This window comes from Gossypium arboreum, chromosome 3 (genome assembly GCF_025698485.1).
Source record: "Gossypium arboreum isolate Shixiya-1 chromosome 3, ASM2569848v2, whole genome shotgun sequence".
Taxonomy (NCBI): domain Eukaryota; kingdom Viridiplantae; phylum Streptophyta; class Magnoliopsida; order Malvales; family Malvaceae; genus Gossypium; species Gossypium arboreum.
In genome coordinates, this window is record NC_069072.1 from 64,277,683 (window position 1) to 64,298,070 (window position 20,388).

The following is a 20,388-nucleotide window of genomic DNA, read 5'->3' on the forward strand; positions in this document are numbered from 1 at the left end:
CCATCTGAATACTTGCTTGATAGGTGTTATTGTACGCAAACTCCGCCAATGGTAAGTAGTCCTCCCAACTTCCACAAAAATCGATGATACAACCTCTCAACATATTTTCCAGAACCTGAAAAACCCTTTTCGACCGTCCATCTGCGTGGGTGAAAAGCGGTGCTAAAATCCAATCGTGTTCCCAACGCTTCTTGCAACTTCCGCCAAAACCGAGACGTAAACCTAGGGTCTCGATCGAGATTATTGACACGGCACCCCATGCAATCGCACTACCTCCGCCACATATAGCTTAGCCAACTTTTGTAGTGAGTAGTCGGTGCGAGCAGTATGAAATGAGCGATTTTGTTAACCTATCCACAACTACCCACACCGAATCTTTCTTGGTGGGTGTCAAAGGTAACCCACTCACAAAGTCCATTGTTACTCTTTCCCACTTCCATAGTGGAATTTTCACTGGTTGTAGTAATCCCGACGGCAGCTTGGTGCTCACCTTAACTTTCTTGGCACGCCGACATTTCCCAACAAATTCGGTCACCTCTCGTTTTAATCCGCCACCAAGACACCTCTCGCAAGTCTCGGTATAACTTATTCCCTCCAGATGCATGGCACGAGTCCACCATGAGCCTCTTTTAGAATTAATCGCCTCAATTCAGATCCTTTGGAATACAAACCCTTCCACGAAAACACGTAACTCCTTCACTGTTCAACCCAAAATCCTCGTTCTCACCACTCTTAACTTGTCGGAACCAAGAGCTAATGAATCGCCCTTCAACTGCTTTTTCCTTAATCTGTTCAGTCCAAGTAGGCCTTACTTGCAGTTCTGCCAACAAGCTTCCATCATCGAATAGACTTAATCGTGCGAACAAGGCTCTCAAATCCGTAACAACCCTTCGACTCAATGCATCCGCCACCACATTAGCCTTTCCTGGGTGGTACTCTATCGAACAGTCGTAGTCTTTAAGCAACTCCACCCACCTTCGTTGCCTAAGGTTCAACTCCTTCTGAGTCAACAAATACTTTAAGCTCTTATGATCTGTGTATATGATGCACTTCTCCCCATATAAGTAATGTCTCCAAATTTTTAACGCAAAAATCACCGCTGCTAGCTCCAAATCATGCGTAGGGTAATTCACCTCATGAGCCTTAAGCTGTCGTGATGCATAAGCGACCACCTTGCCCTCTTGCATCAGTACGCAACCTAACCCCACATGCGACGATCGCTATATACGGTGAAGTCCTTCCCGGACACGGTTGAATCAACACCGGCGCTTTGGTCAATACCTTTTCAACCGATCAAAAGCTTTTTGTTGTTTCTCGGTCCGCATAAATGGTACTCCTTTCCTTATGAGTTTTGTCAAGGCGCCGCCATTACCGAGAAACCCTCCACAAACCTTCCGTAGTAAACCGCCAACCCTAAGAAACTCCAAATTTCGACATCGACCTAGGTGGCTTCCATTCCGAATAGCTTCAATTTTACGAGGATCCACCTTAATCCCCGGCAGAGACCACATGCCCTAGGAAGGTTACCTCTTTCAACCGAATTCACACTTGCTAAATTTCGCGATAGAGCTCCTTCTCCTTAACACTTGCAAAGACAATACGGAGATGCTCATCATGCTTCGCCTGCTGTTTGAGTATACCAAGATATCGTCGATAAAGACGACTACAAACCGATCCAAGTAAGGTTGGAATACTCGATTCATCGATCCATAAAATCTGCAGTGCGTTCGTTAGCCCAAACGGCATGACCACAAACTCATAATGTCCATATCGAGTTCAAATGTTGTCTTATGAATATCCCTTCTTTACCCTTAGCCGATGGTATCCGAGCTAAGATCGATTTTGGAGAATACCGAAGCTCCCCTAAATTGATCGAACAGTCATCAATCCTTGGTAGTGGATACTTATTCTTAATCGCCGGTTTGTTCAATGGCGATAATCGATGCACATGCGCATCGTTCGCCCTTCTTCTTTACAAACAGACCGGTGCTCCCCAAGGAGACACACTAGGCCTAATGAAGCCTCTATCTAATAGCTCTTGAATTTGAGCCTTCGCCCACTAACTCCTTGGTGCCATCCTATAGGGTGCAATAGAGACCTGAGCGTCCACAGTAACAAATCGATTCCAAACTCAACTTCCGATTGGGAGGTAATCCAGAAGCTCTTCCGGAAAACATCCCGAATTCCCTAACAGATTCGATGGTCTCCACACCAGATCCTCGATTTGACTTGACTTACCAAAGCCGATATGCCTCGCATCCCTTGCGCATCGGTTTCTCAACCCTCAACGCCGATACTACATTGGATAAGTAATCCTTCGTTCTCCAATGATCATAACCTCTTCATCATTGATGATTCTTAACACCATCCTCTTAGTTGCACAATCCAAAGTTGCCTTATGCTTGGTCAACCAATCCATCCCTAGGATCGATCGAATTCTTCAAACGGTAACTCCATCAAATCCCCACGTAAAACCTTGCCTTGAATCTCCAGAGGCACCTCCTTGAAGAGTTTTCTACCTTAACCGAATGACCTAAAGGACTTATCACAGACACCCCACATACAGCCTCCTCAAGTGCACGCCCAAAGGCCCCGTAAATGTTATATGCCACATACGAATGGGTTGATCCCACATCAATCGAGAAAGATAAGGTACACCATAGATAAAAATGTACCATTATGACATCAAAAGTGCGTTACCCTCCTCGGCGCGACGAGCAAGATACACCAAAGTCGGCCGACGAGCATCCGCGATACCAATACCCTCTCGCCGGTGCCCCACGTCCACGGCCATTACCTCCGCGACCTTGTCCACGACCTCTTGGCGGCGGTGGTCCATCCTCACTGAGTTGAGCGGTCGCTCACCCCTTGTTCGCCACTTGAGCTGGAGTGGCCTCCTAGGACAATCCTTAATCCTATGCTCCTTAGACCCACAACGAAAACAAGCCCTTAACGCTTCAAAGACTCTCCTTGATGCATTCTCGCCGCAATCTCCACAAGCTTGCGGTCTACTGTGTTCACCGGAATCGCTCGAACCGGTTCCCCATCCTAGCTCTCTTAACATTTCGATGACAAAGACCACCGTCCAAGATCCTCCCGAACCGATTCGGTCCTTATCACGATTCCTCCATTCGGTTTGCTTCACTTCCTCGGCTATCTTAGCCTTCTACTACCAGCAAATAAATCTCGCTCCCTCTGGAGCTATGAGCACCCTTAACTCATCTCTAAGGCCATCCTCAAACGTACATGCTGCGCTCATATTCAAGTGGAAACGATGCCATTAGCATACCGACTCAATCAGAAACTCCGCCTCATATTCAAAGAATGGTCTTATTTCCCGAGTCGATTCAGAACTCCTTTCTGCGTGCATCTACATAGCTAGCTCCAACATATTTCGCCTTAAAGGTCTATTTGAACAGCTCCCATGTTACCCTCTCGGTGGGTACCTTCTCTCACAAGAATCCACCATCGACACGCTTCATCCCGCAAAGAACGACATCGCTTCTTTCAACTTCGCTCTCCGAGCGGTCCAGTCGTCCATGATCCGCTCTGTGGCTTCCAACCAATACTCACCACATTTGGGGCCACTCAGATACGCCCTAAAATCTCAACTCGTTGTTCAAGTCGTTCGAAATGGACCCCTATTCATGGGCCCGACGTTAGCTCCAGCCACCCTTTCCAAAACCCTCAACATGGCTCGAGACAAAGCGTCATCCCCGCGGCCGGTCATACGGCCCATTTTCATTAATCGGTGGTGGACGTATTCGCCACCGGCACGTGTTCGAGATGACGCCGATCCAGCTTGAGTGCTACCTCGGCCTCGACCACGGCCTCTTCCTCGAGTAGCCCTTGTACTCATAACGATTTATCGACACGAATTTTATGACATTAGTTCTTGGTTTCACTGCTTAATACCGAATGTCTTATGAATAGATAAAGTTTTAAAGTTATTTGGCAAGAATCATAATTTAGCTATGGTTCCAGTCTTGTAGTCCTAATACTACATCATCAATAGCTCTATCTCTAAGGCTCAGTACTATCTACAGTATTATTTACAGTACAGTACAGTATATATATAGAGCAGAAAGATACTTACAGACTTGGTGCCGGGGATTCAGTGTGCCACTCATTTATCAGTCTATTTAAAATTTCAAATACCATGTTTTTGTTTACCGAAAATAAAAAGATTTTATTTGAAAACACTTTTATTTTAAAACTATTGATTTAACCCCGTTTAACAAATAGAAAAAAACTTGAACATCTTCGAAAAACTTACCATTTCTAAAAAATACCCTTCTTAGGCCCAAGTTTTTGAAAAGATTTTGGACCGATCCTGTACCGAGTTGTTGCAACCTAGGCTCGATACCACTAAATGTAACACCCCAAACCCGCCGGACGTTATGACCGGATCGATGCGCCACATTGATGCGTTCAAAACATTCCAGACACTTAGTTTGGAAAAGTGAGTTGGTGTTGTAAAAGACACTTTTAAAGGTAGGTTAAAGTGAATAGAAGTCATGCACCTGTAGGAAACCAGAAAAGAGGAGGTGAGTCCGCTTGACCGCTTAAGTACCAAGCTCTTCCCGGATCCAATCCTAGACATGCACACCACCATTGCCACACTCTAACATCTCGTATAATTTTGAGAAAATCGCTTGATTATGTCCGTCTTAAGAAAATGTTTAAGTTGAAAACGCTTGTTTAAAATATTTATTTCCTTGGAAAAACATTTACTTTATGGAAACTTTATGCGTCATCGTGATCTTTTAAAAATCAAGTAGTTTTTATAAAACGAACCCTAGTGCTAACCAGCTTTAATAATCCCCAAAATAAAAATAATTAAAAAGAGCGGCCTTATTACAACTTTAAACATAATAAAAATAAAATAACCCAAATTAAATGCTAAACTTATTTAAAATTGGCAATCCATCTTCATGGCCACTCTGAGTCCCGCCCACTCCAAGTCCACCAACTAGGGCTCACCGCAAGGAGGAAGAGGAAGGGGTGAGTTTGGAAAACTCGGTGTATACAGAAACCCATCCAAAGCCCAATTCACTCGAGCCCATTGGGCCTAAGCCCTATTCAGATAACAAGACACATGAGGTCAAGCCCTTTTCGAATCACAAGAGCAAGGCCTTAGCCCCTTTTTACATAACAAAGTGTGGCCCATAGGCCGATTCAAGAACATGAGTAACAACAAGAATAAAGAATGCAAGCCCATCTAGGAGACTACTCAACCCACCAACCGCAACACCGCCTGCACCAGCCCTACACACCTTGTGGGGAATATCTCAACCCACCCAAATTTTACACACCACAGCATGAAAGAACGCCGCTCAAATTTCAATCATTGAGGCAAAGCCTCCAAGATGTGGATGAACCACTTTCAAGATTTCCTCCATTAATACCCCAACCCCATGCAATGATATTAATAAAAGCATATCATGTAAAATACAACATTGATCAATCATGCGATTCACCAATTTAAAACCCTAGGGGTATATCGGTAATTTTGCTCTTTAGGGTAATTTGGTAATTTTGCTCTTTAGGGTAATTTCGTGATCTACGCCATCGCACAAGCTAATTCAATAATTTTTATCAGTTTTATGCAATTTGATTCCACCATCTACCTAATGAGCTAATTTGCCCATCTCTTACCCATATTGGTCCAGAAGCCCATTGGGCCCAGTTTTGGCCCATCAAGCCCCTTTTTCGAAATACGCTAAAGCATCACGCTGAACGTGCTTACCACCTTGCGGTGCCAGATCTAACAATTCCTCTATGACTTGAGAGCATTCACATACTTACATGACCATGAAATGCCGGAATTTCGGCATTTCGGCTTTTGCCGAATTGAACTAAGAAAGGGTGTTCGGTACACACCTGATTCACGACGACTGCTTCTGAGATCCCTTTCGATGTCCTACAATTTATTAGCACAGTTCTTATTTACAAACCATAATCACTAAACCCCCAAAACTTACTTATCCATGATCGAACCATATCCCTAAAAACCTTTGAAACCTTACCTTTTTGCCAAAATCGATAGTTAGCTCCGAATCCGATTGCTCCAATGAACCACGCCTTAGATTCAACGCTTAAGAAGACTCTAGTCACCGAAAGAAAACATCAGTTAAAGACTCTTAGAGCCATATGCCCAAATCGACAGCCTCCCTAATTTTAGGGACTTCGGCTTTTCTTAACTTTGCAAAATAAGAACAGATCTGAGATGATACGTACTTACCCCTTACTCCCACTTGATTTCCACGCAATCTAGTGTAGATTTATCTATCAAACGACGGTAAGAACTCGATTCCCCAAAGTCTTGAAGTTTCGCTATAAGCCCCCAAATCTATGGTTTTTCGGCTTTTGTGTGATGAAGAAGATGATAATGTGGGCTACAACCTTGAAGTAGAATTGCGGTCGAGATCTAGGATTAAGAAAAGATAATTCCAAATTAATAAAACAAAAGAACATAGGAGAACCGGCTTTGAAGAAATCGCACAAGTAATGATCACAGATTTCGCTTTTATGGATTCGCAAAAGTATTGATGAATAGCGGTATGATGAATAGTTTTGAAGAAGAAGAAAGAAAAATAGAAGAAGAGGAATAGGGAGGTGGTAGTTTGGCTAGAGAGGAAAAAGAGAGGAAAAACAACCCTAAGGTGTTAAAGCGGAAGAAAAACGGCACCACTCAATACCCTAAGTACCGAAATACTAACAACATAGCCCCCGCCGATTTTTCCTCTTCAATTCCCATAATTCGCCAACTCCTAGCCTCATCCAAATCCCTTAAATCTCCCCCTTATCCCTCCTTAATCCAAGCATTTAAACCGATCCAACTCTCCTTTAGCGTAATCCACGAACTCCAACACTTACCCTCCCGCATTAAAAATAAATGCATCTATTTGCCAACACAGGAATCGATCCCTTGCCTTCCCAAAGCTCCACACGCCACTTTTCTAGGAGCCTAGTGGCGCCACCTTGCCACTTAACCAAGGCTCTTTTGTGATGCAATTTACCCATCACTCCATTTAAGGCCACTTAGCCGTAACCCCTAACTCCTAAGTCTAAAATTCCAAAAATTCAACTGGTTTTGGCCAACTCATGGGCCTTCTATAAGCCCATTTACCTACTCAAAATACTAATTCCACATCCAAATACAAAATTTTAAAAATCTTTACAAAATATTGAAAATCGTGAATAAACCCGAAAATCAGGATGTTATAACTCTACCCTCCTTAAAGAAATTTCGACCTCGAAATTTTACCTTATCGTAACAGCTTGAGGGTATTGTTGTTGCATAGCCTCCTCGCCTCTCCTGTAGCTTCCTCCTTGCCATGGTTTCTCCAAAGTACTTTCACTAGTGGAATTGATTTCCTTCTCAACATCTTGACGCCACGATCAAGTATTTGCACAGTTCCTCTTCAAGGTTAAATGGTCAGTACTTCAATTTCAAAGAATCGGTATGATATGAGTTGGGTCGATCGATACCGCCTCAACATGGATACATGAAAACGTCGTGGATACGATGCGTTCGTGGCAACTCTAGCTGATAAGCCACTTTGGTCCAACCCGCTTAACAACTCGGTAAGGCCCAATAAACCGTGGGCTCACTTACCCTTCTTACCAAATCTCAAAATTTTCTTCCAAGGGATACCTTCAAGAAAACCATATCCCCACAAATAACTCAATCTCTTTGCGCTTCAAATCCGCATACGACTTCGCATCTCATCGGACGCCTCCTTTAACCGAAGCCCTTATCGCCTTAACCTTGCTTTCGATGTTCCGCCACCAATTCCGGTCCAAGCACTCGTCGTTCACCCAACTCGTCCAACACGTCGGCGACGACATCTTCGCCCATAAAGCACTTCATATGGTGCCATCTCAATACTTGCTTGATAGTGTTATTGTACGCAAACTCCGCCAATGGTAAGTAGTCCTCCCAACTTCCACAAAAATCGATGATACAACCTCTCAACATATTTTCCGAACTCGAATAACCCTTTTCGATCGTCCATCTGCGTGGGTGAAAAGCGGTGCTAAAATCCAATCGTGTTCCCAACGCTTCTTGCAACTTCCGCCAAAACCGAGACGTAAACCTAGGGTCTCGATCGAGATTATTGACACGGCACCCCATGCAATGCACTACCTCCGCCACATATAGCTTAGCCAACTTTTGTAGTGAGTAGTCGGTACGAACATGTATGAAATGAGCGATTTTGTTAACCTATCCACAACTACCCACACCGAATCTTTCTTGGTGGGTGTCAAAGGTAACCCACTCACAAAGTCCATTGTTACTCTTTCCCACTTCCATAGTGGAATTTTCTTTGGTTGTAGTAATCCCGACGGCAGCTTGGTGCTCACTTAACTCGCCGGGCACGCCGACATTTCCCAACAAATTCAGTCACCTCTCGTTTTAATCTGGGCCACCAAGACACCTCTCGCAAGTCTCGGTATAACTTATTCCCTCCAGATGCATGGCACGAGTCCACCATGAGCCTCTTTAGAATTAATCGCCTCAATTCAGATCCTTTGGAATACAAACCCTTCCACGAAAACACAAAACTCCTTCACTGTTCAACCCAAAATCCTCGTTCTCACCACTCTTAACTTGTTGGAACCAAGAGCTAATGAATCGCCCTTCAACTGTTTTTCCTTAATCTGCGGTCCAAGTAGGCCTTACTTGCGATTTCGCCAATAAGCTTCCATCATCGAATAGACTTAATCGTGCGAACAAGGCTCTCAAATCCGTAACAACCCTTCGACTCAATGCATCCGCCACCACATTAGCCTTTCTGGGTGGTACTCTATCGAGCAATCGTAGTCTTTAAGCAACTCCACCCACCTTCGTTGCCTAAGGTTCAACTCCTTCTCAGTCAACAAATACTTTAAGCTCTTATGATCTGTGTATATGATGCACTTCTCCCCATATAAGTAATGTCTCCAAATTTTTAACGCAAAAATCACCGCTGCTAGCTCCAAATCATGCGTAGGGTAATTCACCTCATGAGCCTTAAGCTGTCGTGATGCATAAGCGACCACCTTGCCCTCTTGCATCAGTACGCAACCTAACCCCACATGCGACGCATCGCTATATACGGTGAAGTCCTTCCCAGACACCGGTTGAATCAACACCGCGCTTTGGTCAATACCTTTTTCAACCGATCAAAAGCTTTTTCTTTGTTTCTCGGTCCGCATAAATGGTACTCCTTTCCTTATGAGTTTTGTCAAGGCGCCGCCATTACCGAGAAACCCTCCACAAACCTTCTCAGAGTAACCCGCCAACCCTAGGAAACTCCAAATTTCGACATCGACCTAGGTGGCTTCCATTCCGAATAGCTTCAATTTTACGAGGATCCACCTTAATCCCCCGGCAGAGACCACATGCCCTAGGAAGGTTACCTCTTTCAACCGAATTCACACTTGCTAAATTTCGCATAGAGCTCCTTCTCCCTTAACACTTGCAAAGACAATACGGAGATGCTCATCATGCTTCGCCTCCGCTTTGAGTATACCAAGATATAAATCGATAAAGACGACTACAAACCGATCCAAGTAAGGTTGGAATACTCGATTCATCGATCCATAAAAGCAGAGGTGCGTTCGTTAGCCCAAACGGCATGACCACAAACTCATAATGTCCATATCGAGTTCAAATGTTGTCTTATGAATATCCCTTCTTTTACCCTTAGCCGATGGTATCCGTAATCTAAGATCGATTTTGGAGAATACCGAAGCTCCCTAAATTGATCGAACAGTCATCAATCCTTGGTAGTGGATACTTATTCTTAATCGCCGTTTGTTCAATGGCGATAATCGATGCACATGCGCATCGTTCCGCCCTTCTTCTTTACAAACAGACCGGTGCTCCCCAAGGAGACACACTAGGCCTAATGAAGCCTCTATCTAATAGCTCTTGAATTTGAGCCTTCGCCCACTAACTCCTTCGTGCCATCCTATAGGGTGCAATAGAGACCGGAGTCGTCCACGGTAACAAATCGATTCCAAACTCAACTTCCGATTGGGAGGTAATCCAGAAGCTCTTCCGGAAAACATCCCGAATTCCCTAACAGCTCGATGGTCTCCACATCAGATCCTCGGCCACTTGACTTACCAAAGCCGATATGCCTCGCATCCCTTGCGCATGAGTTTCTCACCCTCAACGCCGATACTACATTGGATAAGTAATCCTTCGTTCTCCAATGATCATAACCTCTTCATCATTGATTCTTAACACCATCCTCTTAGTTGCACAATCCAAAGTTGCCTTATGCTTGGTCAACCAATCCATCCCTAGGATCGATCAATTCTTCAAACGGTAACTCCATCAAATCCCCACGAAAACCTTGCCTTGAATCTCCGAGGCACCTCCTTGAAGAGTTCTCTACCTTAACCGAATGACCTAAAGGACTTATCACGACACCCCACATACGGTCTCCTCAAGTGTACGCCCAAAGGCCCCGTAAATGTTATATGCCACATACGAATGGGTTGATCCCACATCAATTAGAAAAGTATAAGGTACACCATAGATAAAAACGTATCAGCTTATGACATCAAAAGGCCACCCTCCTCGCAATGACGAGCAAGATACACCAAAGTGGCCGACGAGCATCCGCGTTACCAATACCCCCGCCGGGTGCCCCCGTCCACGGCCATTACCTCCGCGACCTTGTCCACGACCTCTTGGCAAGTGGTCCATCCTCACTGAGTTGAGCGGTCGCTCAGCCCCTTGTTCGCCACTTGAGCTGGAGTGGCCTCCTAGACAATCCTTAATCCTATGCTCCTTAGACCCACAACGAAAACAAGCCCTTAACGCCCAAAGACTCTCCTTGATGCATTCTCGCCGCAATCTCCACAAGCTTGCGGTTTACTGTTCACCGGAATCGCTCGAACGGTTCCCCATCCTAGCTCTCTTAACATTTCGATGACAAAGACCACTGGTCCAAAGATCCCTCCGAACCGATTCCGGTCCTTATCACGATTCTTCCGTTCGGTTTGCTTCACTTCCTCGGCTATCTTAGCCTTCTCTACCAAGCAGTCTGGTGAAATCTCGCTCCCTCTGAGCTATGAGCACCCTTAACTCATCTCTAAGGCCATCTCAAACGTCTGCTGCGCTCATATTCAATGGAAACGATGCCATTAGCATACCGACTCAATCGTAGAAACTCCGCCTCATATTCAAGAATGGTCTTATTTCCCGAGTCGATTCAGAACTCCTTTCTGCGTGCATCTACATAGCTAGCTCCAACATATTTCGCCTTAAAGGTCATTTGAACAGCTCCCATGTTACCCTCTCGGTGGGGTACCTTCTCTCACAAGAATCCACCATCGATACGCTTCATCCCGCAAAGAACGACATCGCCCTTTCAACTTCGCTCTCCGAAGCGATTCAGTCGTCCATGATCCGCTCTGTGGCTTCCAACCAATACTACCACATTTGGGGCCACTCAGACACGCCTTAAAATCTCAATTCGTTGGTTCAAGTCGTTCGAAATGGACCCCTATTCATGGGCCCGACGTTAGCTCGGCCACCCTTTCCAAAACCCTCAACATGGCTCGAGACAAAGCGTCATCCCCGCGGCCCGGTCATACGGCCCATTTTCATTAATCGGTGGTGGGCGTACCCGCCACCGGCACGTGTTCAGATGACGCCGATCCAGCTTGAGTGCTACCTCGGCCTCGACCACGGCCTCTTCCTCGAGTAGCCCTTGTACTCATAACGATTTATCGACACGAATTTTATGACATTAGTTCATGGTTTCACTGCTTAATACCGAATGTCTTATGAATAGATAAAGTTTTAAAGTTATTTCGCAGCAATCATAATTTAGCTATGGTTCCATCTTGTAGTCCTAATACTACATCATCAATAGCTCTATCTCTAAGGCTCAAGATTATCTACAGATTACTTACAAGACAAGACAAGATATATATAGAGCGAAAGATACTTACAGACTTGGTGTAGGGGATTCATGCAGCACTCATTTATCGTCTATTTAAAATTTCAAATACCATGTTTTTGTTTACCAAAATAAAAGATTTTATTTGAAAACACTTTTATTTTAAAACTATTGATTTAACCCCGCTTAACAAATAGAAAAAAACTTGAACATCTTGAAAAACTTACCATTTCTAAAAATACCCTTCTTAGGCCCAAGTTTTTGAAAAGATTTTTGGACCCGATCCACGTACCGAGTTGTTGCAACCTAGGCTCGATACCACTAAATGTAACACCCCAAACTCGACACGGACGTTATGACCGGATCTCGATCGCCACATTGATGCGTTCAAAACATTCCAGACACTTAGTTTGGAAAAGTTGAGTTGGTGTTGTAAAAGACACTTTTAAAGGTAGGTTAAAGTGAATAGAAGTCGTGCACCGTAGGAAACCGGGAAAAAGAGGAGGTGAGTCCGCTTGACCGCTAAGTACCAAGCTCTTCCGGATCCAATCCTAGACATGCACACCACCATTGCCACACTCTAACATCTCGTATAATTTTGAGAAAATCGTTTGATTATGTCCGTCTTAAGAAAATGTTTAAGTTGAAAACGTTTGTTTAAAATATTTATTTCCTTGAAAAACATTTACTTTATGGAAACTTTGCGGCGTCATCGTGATCTTTTAAAAATCAAGTAGTTTTTATAAAACGAACCCTAGTGCTAACCAGTTTAATAATCCCCAAAATAAAAATAATTAAAAAGAGCGGCCTTATTACAAATTTAAACATAATAAAAATAAAATAATCCAAATTAAATGCTAAACTTATTTAAAATTGGCAATCCATCTTCATGGCCACTCTGAATCCCTTGACTCCAAGTCCACCAACTAGGGCTCACCGCAAGGAGGGAAGAGGAAGGGGTGAGTTTGGAAAACTCGGTGTATACAGAAACCCATCCAAAGCCCAATTCAGCTCGAGCCCATTGGGCCTAAGCCCTATTCAGATAACAAGACACAAGAGGTCAAGCCCTTTTCGTATCACATGAGCAAGGCCTTAGCCCTTTTTACATAACAAAGTGTGGCCCATAAGCCCGCTTCAAGAACATGAGTAACAACAGAATAATGAATGCAAGCCCATCCGGGAGACTACTCAACCCACCAACCGCAACACCGCCTGCATACCAGCCCTACACACCTTGTGGGAATATCTCAACCCACCCAAATTACACCACATCAACAACAAGAACGCTCAAATTCAGTCCATTGAGGCAAAGCCTCCAAGATGTGGATGAACCACTTTCAAGATTTCCTCCATTAATACCCCAACCCCATGCAGCAGATATTAATAAAAGCATATCATGTAAAATACAACATTGATCAATCATGCGATTCGGCCAATTTAAAACCCTAGGGGTATATCGGTAATTTTGCTCTTTAGGGTAATTTGGTAATTTTGCTCTTTAGGGTAATTTCGTGATCACGCCATGCACAAGCTAATTCAGTAATTTTTATCAGTTTTATGCAATTTGATTCCACCATCTACCTAATGAGCTAATTTGCCCATCTCTTACCCATATTGGTCCAGAAGCCCATTGGGCCCGCTTTTGGCCCATCAAGCCCCTTTTTTGAAATACGCTAAAGCATCATGCGAACGTGCTTACCACCTTGCGGTGCCAGATCTAACAATTCCTCTATAACTTGAGAGCATTCACATACTTACATGACCATGAAATGCCGAATTTTGGCATTTCGGCTTTTGCCTTAATTGAACTAAGAAAGGGTGTTCAAGACACACCGATTCATGACGATCGCTTTCGAGATCCCTTTCGATGTCCTACAATTTATTAGCACAGTTCTTATTTACAAACCATAATCACTAAACCCCAAAACTTACTTATCCATGATCGAACCATATCCCTAAAACCTTTGAAACCTTACCTTTTGCCAAAATCGATAGTTAGCTCAATTCGATTGCTCCAATGAACCACGCCTTAGATTCAACGCTTAAGAAGACTCTACTCACCGAAAGAAAACATCGTTAAAGACTCTTAGAGCCATATGCCCAAATCGACAGCCTCCCTAATTTTAGGGACTTCGCTTTTCTTAACTTTGCAAAATAAGAACAGATCCGAGATGATACGTACTTACCCTTACTCCCACTTGATTTCCACGCAATCTAGTGTAGATTTATCTATCAAACGACGGTAGAACTCGATTCCCCAAAGTCTTGAAGTTTCGCTATAAGCCCCAAATCTATGGTTTTTCGGCTTTTGTGTGATGAAGAAGATGATAATGTGGGGCTACAACCTTGAAGTAGAATTGCGGTCGAGATCTAGGATTAAGAAAAGATAATTCCAAATTAATAAAAACAAAAGAACATAGGAGAACACGGCTTTGAAGAAATCGGCACAAGTAATGATCACAGGATTTGGCTTTTATGGATTCGCAAAAGTATTGATGAATAGCGGTATGATGAATAGTTTTGAAGAAGAAGAAAGAAAAAATAGAAGAAGAGGAATAGGGAGGTGGTAGTTTGGCTAGAGAGGAAAAAGAGAGGAAAAACAACCCTAAGGTGTTAAAGCGGAAGAAAAACGGCACCACTCAATACCCTAAGTGCCAAATACTAACAACATAGCCCCCCGCCGATTTTTCCCTCTTCAATTCCCATAATTCGCCAACTCCTAGCCTCATCCAAATCCCTTAAATCTCTCCCTTATCCCTCCTTAATCCAAGCATTTAAAGTGATCCAACTCTCCTTTAGCGAATCCACCGAACTCCAACACTTACCCTCCCGCACAAAAAAATAAATGCATCTATTTGCCAACACAGGAATCGATCCCTTGCCTTCCCAAAGCTCCACACGCCACTTTTCTAGGAGCCTAGTGGCGCCACCCTTGCCACTTAACCAAGGCTCTTTTGTGATGCAATTTACCCATCACTCCACTTAAGGCCACTTAGCCGTAACCCCTAACTCCTAAGTCTAAAATCCCAAAAATTCAACTGGGTTTTGGCCAACTCATGGGCCTTCTATAAGCCCATTTACCTACTCAAAATACTAATTCCACATCCAAATACAAAATTTTAAAAATCTTTACAAAATATTGAAAATCGCGAATAAACCCGAAAATCAGGATGTTACAAGTCGAGCACGAGGCATTAACAGACTTAAATTATCGCTTAAACAATTTCAAACAATTTATTTCACCTTTCGTAATAAACTACCCATCTATGTCACAGTCGCTAAAAAAATTATATCTCGAGTTACAAAACTCAAAATTAAAATTTGTAAATTTTCCCTGAAACTAGACTCAAATATCTATTTACTAATTTTTTTCTAGAATTTTTGGTCAAGCCAATTAGTACAGTTTATTAGTTAAAGTTTCCCCTATTTCAGTGTTTGAGTGCTCTAACCTCTGTTCACTACGAATCACTTTTCTCTCTGTACAGAACTCAGATGACTTTGCCATTTGTTTCTCTTAAAGTAGACTCAATAAGGAATCTATACATATAAAGTTGACTCCTAATTATTTTTGTACAACTTTTAGTGAATTTCTAAAATCAGAACAGGGGATTTAGAAATGGCTCTGACCCTATTCCACCAAAACTCACATTTCTCATAAAATACAACTCATTTACCTGTTTTGTTTCTTCCATATGAAAATAGACTCAATAAGCTTCAATTTAATATTTCATTCATCATCTAAATCTATCTCTACTATATTTAGTGAGTTTTCAAACTCACATCATTGCTGTTGTATGATATTGTTTTATAGCAAATTTCACCTTTTTATGAATTTCCATAGATTAAATAGCACATTAAGTATACATAACACCAAATATGATCTTGATTAGCCATTCCAATGGCTAATCATTACCAAACATTTCCTTACCACCCAATATCCATATCATAAGATCATATACAAAAAATGATTATAATGCTATACATGTCATACTCAAAATATACAAGCCATTATACCAAAATGGTCCACGAATAGTGTGAGCGAGCCTCCGACCGTTCCCAATTTCCGAGCTGGCTTGTCAAAACTAAAAAAATGGAAAGGAGGGAGTAAGCATAAATGCTTAGTAAGTTCACATGTAAATAACAAGTAATATAATCATGCAATCCAACATAAAACATCATTTGTATAAATATCACCAAGACTTTCATGTTACATTTTCATTTACTATCTTACCACAATTTCATCATACCAAGTTCTCAACCCGAGGGTTTAAGTGCATAGCTGTCCAAATTTTCTCATTCAGCACACTTACCAATATGTCACCTTCGTCTTAAGTATTCTCCTTATTCACTTAAGATTCACCCGTTGAACACATCGGAATATAATTTGGATACACGAATTGCATGCACATAAGTGCCATACCCGCAGCTAGACAAACTCAATAGCTTGCAAAAATTATGTAGCCAAGCTACCATGTAACCCGCCCATAAGCGAACTCGGACTCAACTCAACAAGCTCGGCCGTTCGCATCCATAAGTGAACTCGGACTTAACTCAACGAGCTCGGATGCCTAGTTACATCTCACGAACTCGGACTCAACTCAACGAGCTCGGAACTCAAATATCCTAGTGACATGTCACTTGTATCCTAATCTATTCCCAAGGTTCAAATGGGATTTTCCTCAAGCACACATCTTTGTCGTCTTCCACGGAATGTCGAAACCGATACTTGGTAGCATTTCATATTTATCAAGTAGCTCACATAATTTGCATATTACTAAATAATAATCCACAAAGCATAATATTTCATAATAATAATCATCATATCATATAAATAACATTAAATTACTTAAAATGAAAATTATGTTACTACATTTACACATGAACTTACCTCGATACAAAATGTTAGAAATCGAGTCTATTCCTCGTAAACTTTATTTTTCCCTCGATCACGACTCGAATCTTGTTTCTATTGATCTAAAATAACAAATTTAGCTTATTTAATACTCACATTTATTAAAACAGTCCTTGACTCAAACTTTGGCAAAATTACATATTTACCCTTAAACTTTTACATATTTACACTTTTTCCCCAAGGCTCGGAAATTAAACTTCATCCTATTTTCTTATGTTTTATGACATGCTAATCATTTTTCCCTTCTATGGAAACATCAAATTCTCACTCTAACATGTACTTATGAACATTAGGTATTTTTACCGATTATGTCATTTTACTCGTTTTCACGTAAAATCGCTTAGCAAAAGTTGTTTAACACAATTTCAAGCTTCATATTCTACCATAAAACATAAAAATAAACACATTTCACCTATGGTTATTTTTTTCCAAATATAAACCCTAGGTTAAATTATTGCTAGAATAAGCTTAATCAAGTTACCCGGACTCCAAAAACATAAAAAACATTAAAAATGCGGCTAAAATGGACTTACAATCGAGCTTGGAAGCCTGAAAAACCCTATCTATGTCTTCCTCATGTGAAATTCGGCCAAGGGGTTGAAGATGGACAAAAATTGGCTTTTAATTTTGTTTTTAATTCATTTTAATAACTAAATGACCAAAATGCCCTTAATTAAAAACTATGGTGTTTTATCTTCCTTTAGGTATTTTTGTCCAAACTAGTATAAGTGTCTAATTACTATCCAAGGACCTCCACTGTAAAAACCCATTACTCACAAGTACTTATCACCTTTGTGAACTAGAGCACACATTTTACAACTTTTGCAATTTAGTCCTAAATATCAAATTGGACCCTCTATCGATAAAATTTCTAAACGAAATTTTCACACAATCATGAAATCATGCCATAGACCTTAAAATGATAATAAAATAATTACTTCTATCTCGGATTTGTGGTCCCAAAACCACTATTTCGATTAGGCCCTAATTCGGGATATTACAACTCTCCCCCCCTTTAGGGATTTTCGTCCCCGAAAATCTTACCTGTAAACAGGTGTGGGTATTGATTCCTCATAGTTTCCTCAGGCTCCCATGTAGCCTCTTCTACCCCATGCTTTTGCCACAATACTTTCACGAGAGCGGTACTTTTATTTCTTAGTTGCTTGACCTCCCGAGCTAAAATCTTAATCGGTTCTTCATTGTAAGTCATATCCGGTTGTAGCTCAATTTCCGTCAGTGAAATTACATGTGAAGGATCCAAATGATATCGGCGTAACATAGATATGTGGAACACATCATGAATCTTCTCTAATTCAGGTGGTAATGCTAACTGATATGCTACCGGTCCAACTCTTTCAATTATCTCATACGGTCCGATAAAACGCGGACTCAACTTGCCTTTCCGACCAAATCTAAGAACTTTCTTCCATGGAGACACTTTTAAAAATACCTTATTGCCGACTTGAAACTTGATTTCTTTTCATTTCAAATCTGCATAAATCTGATTTTCTTTGAGTTCTAATACAATGGCGTCCGACACTTACGACTGTACAATGCTTCATAAGGTGCCATCTTCAAACTTGTCTGATAACTATTATTGTAGGCAAATTCTACCAATGGTAAGTATCTTTCCCAACTACCTTGGAATTCCAATACACAACATCTGAGCATGTCTTCAAGAATCTGAATTACTCTCTCTGATTGTCAATCAATCTGTGGATGGAAGGCAGTGCTGAAATTTAACTTCATATCTAATGCCTCTTGCAACTTTTGCCAAAATTGCGATGTAAATCTCGGATCTCTATCCAAAATGATCGACAAAGGTACTCCGTGAAGTCTAACAATCTCACTAATATACAATTCAACCAACTTATTGAGAGAATAATCAGTACATACCAGAATAAAATGAGCCGATTTAGTCAATCTGTCGACTATTACCCAGATGGCATATTTCTTCCTCGGAGTTAATGGCAACCATGATACAAAATCCATAGTAATTCGATCCCACTTCCACTCGGGAACCATGATAGGCTGAAGTAGTCCCGAAGGCACTTGGTGTTTAGCTTTCACTTGTTGACAAATTAAGATTTCGATATGAACTCAGAGATATCTCTTTTCATTTCGTTCCACCAATATATTTTCTTCAAGTCATTATACATTTTTATATTGCCCGGGTGAATTGACAAACAACTACTACGTGCTTCATGCAAGATCTTTTGAATCAACCCATCATTTTTTGGTACACAAATCTGATCTTTAAACATCAAGCAACCATTAGAACCGATTCTGAAATCTGATCCTGTATCAGCCTCACATTGCTTCCTCTTGGCTTGCAAATCTTTGTCGCTTTTCTGAGCTTCACAAATCTCTTGTAAAACATCGGTCTTGTTCTCAACTCTGCTAGAATCTAACTATTGTCAGACACCATCAACTGAGTATTCATAGCTCTCAAAGTAAACAAGGACTTTCTACTCAAAGCATCGGAAACCACATTTACTTTCCCCGGATGGTAGTCAATCACAAGCTCGTAATCTTTCAATAATTCTAACCATCTCTGCTATCTCGAATTCAAGTCTTTTTGTGACATCAAGTACTTGAGACTTTTGTGGTCAGTATATACTCGGTACTTTTCACCATACAAATAATGTTGCCAAATCTTCAAAGTAAACACTATAGCAGCCAGTTCCAAATTATGAGTCAGATAATTCCTTTCGTGAGGTTGCAACTTCCTCGAAGCATAAGCTACCACTTTTCCTTCTCGCATAAGTACACATCCCAAGCCATTTAGAGAAGCATCACTATACACCACAAATTCTTTACCTGAATTGGGTTGTACTAACACTGGTGCCTCAGTCAGTACTTTTTTAATTTCTCAAAGCTTTGTTGACATTCTTCCGTCCATTCAAATTTAACATCCTTTTGGAGTAGTCTGGTCATAGGAGTAGCAAGTATAGAAAATCCATTTACAAACCATCGATAATAACCAGCTAGACCCAAGAAACTTCTAACCTCAGCAGTTATATTCTTCGGCAGTTTCCAATCAACAATAGCTGAAATTTTACTGGAATTAACCCGTATACCATCACCTGAAATAATATGACCCAAAAATCCAACTTCTCGAAGCCAAAATTCACTTTTACTAAATTTGGCATACAACTGCTTATCTCTTAAAGTTTACAAAACTACCCTCAAGTGCTCAGCATGCTCTATCTCATCTTTCAAATAAATTAAGATATCATTCAATAAATACCACAACAAACTTGTCCAAGTATGGCCGAAATATACGATTCATTAAATTCATAAACACAGCAGGAGCATTTGTCAAACCGAATGACATAACTAAAAATTCATAATGGTCGTACCTTATTCCAAAAGTAGTTTTAGACACATCTGACTCTTTTACTCGTAGCTGGTAATATCCAGATCTCAAGTTAATCAATCTTTGAAAACCATAGTGCTCATTTTAGCTGATCAAAAAAAATTGTCAATTCTAGGCAACGGATACTTGTTCTTGATTGTTACCTTATTTAACTGCCGATAGTCTACACACAATCTCATAGAACCATC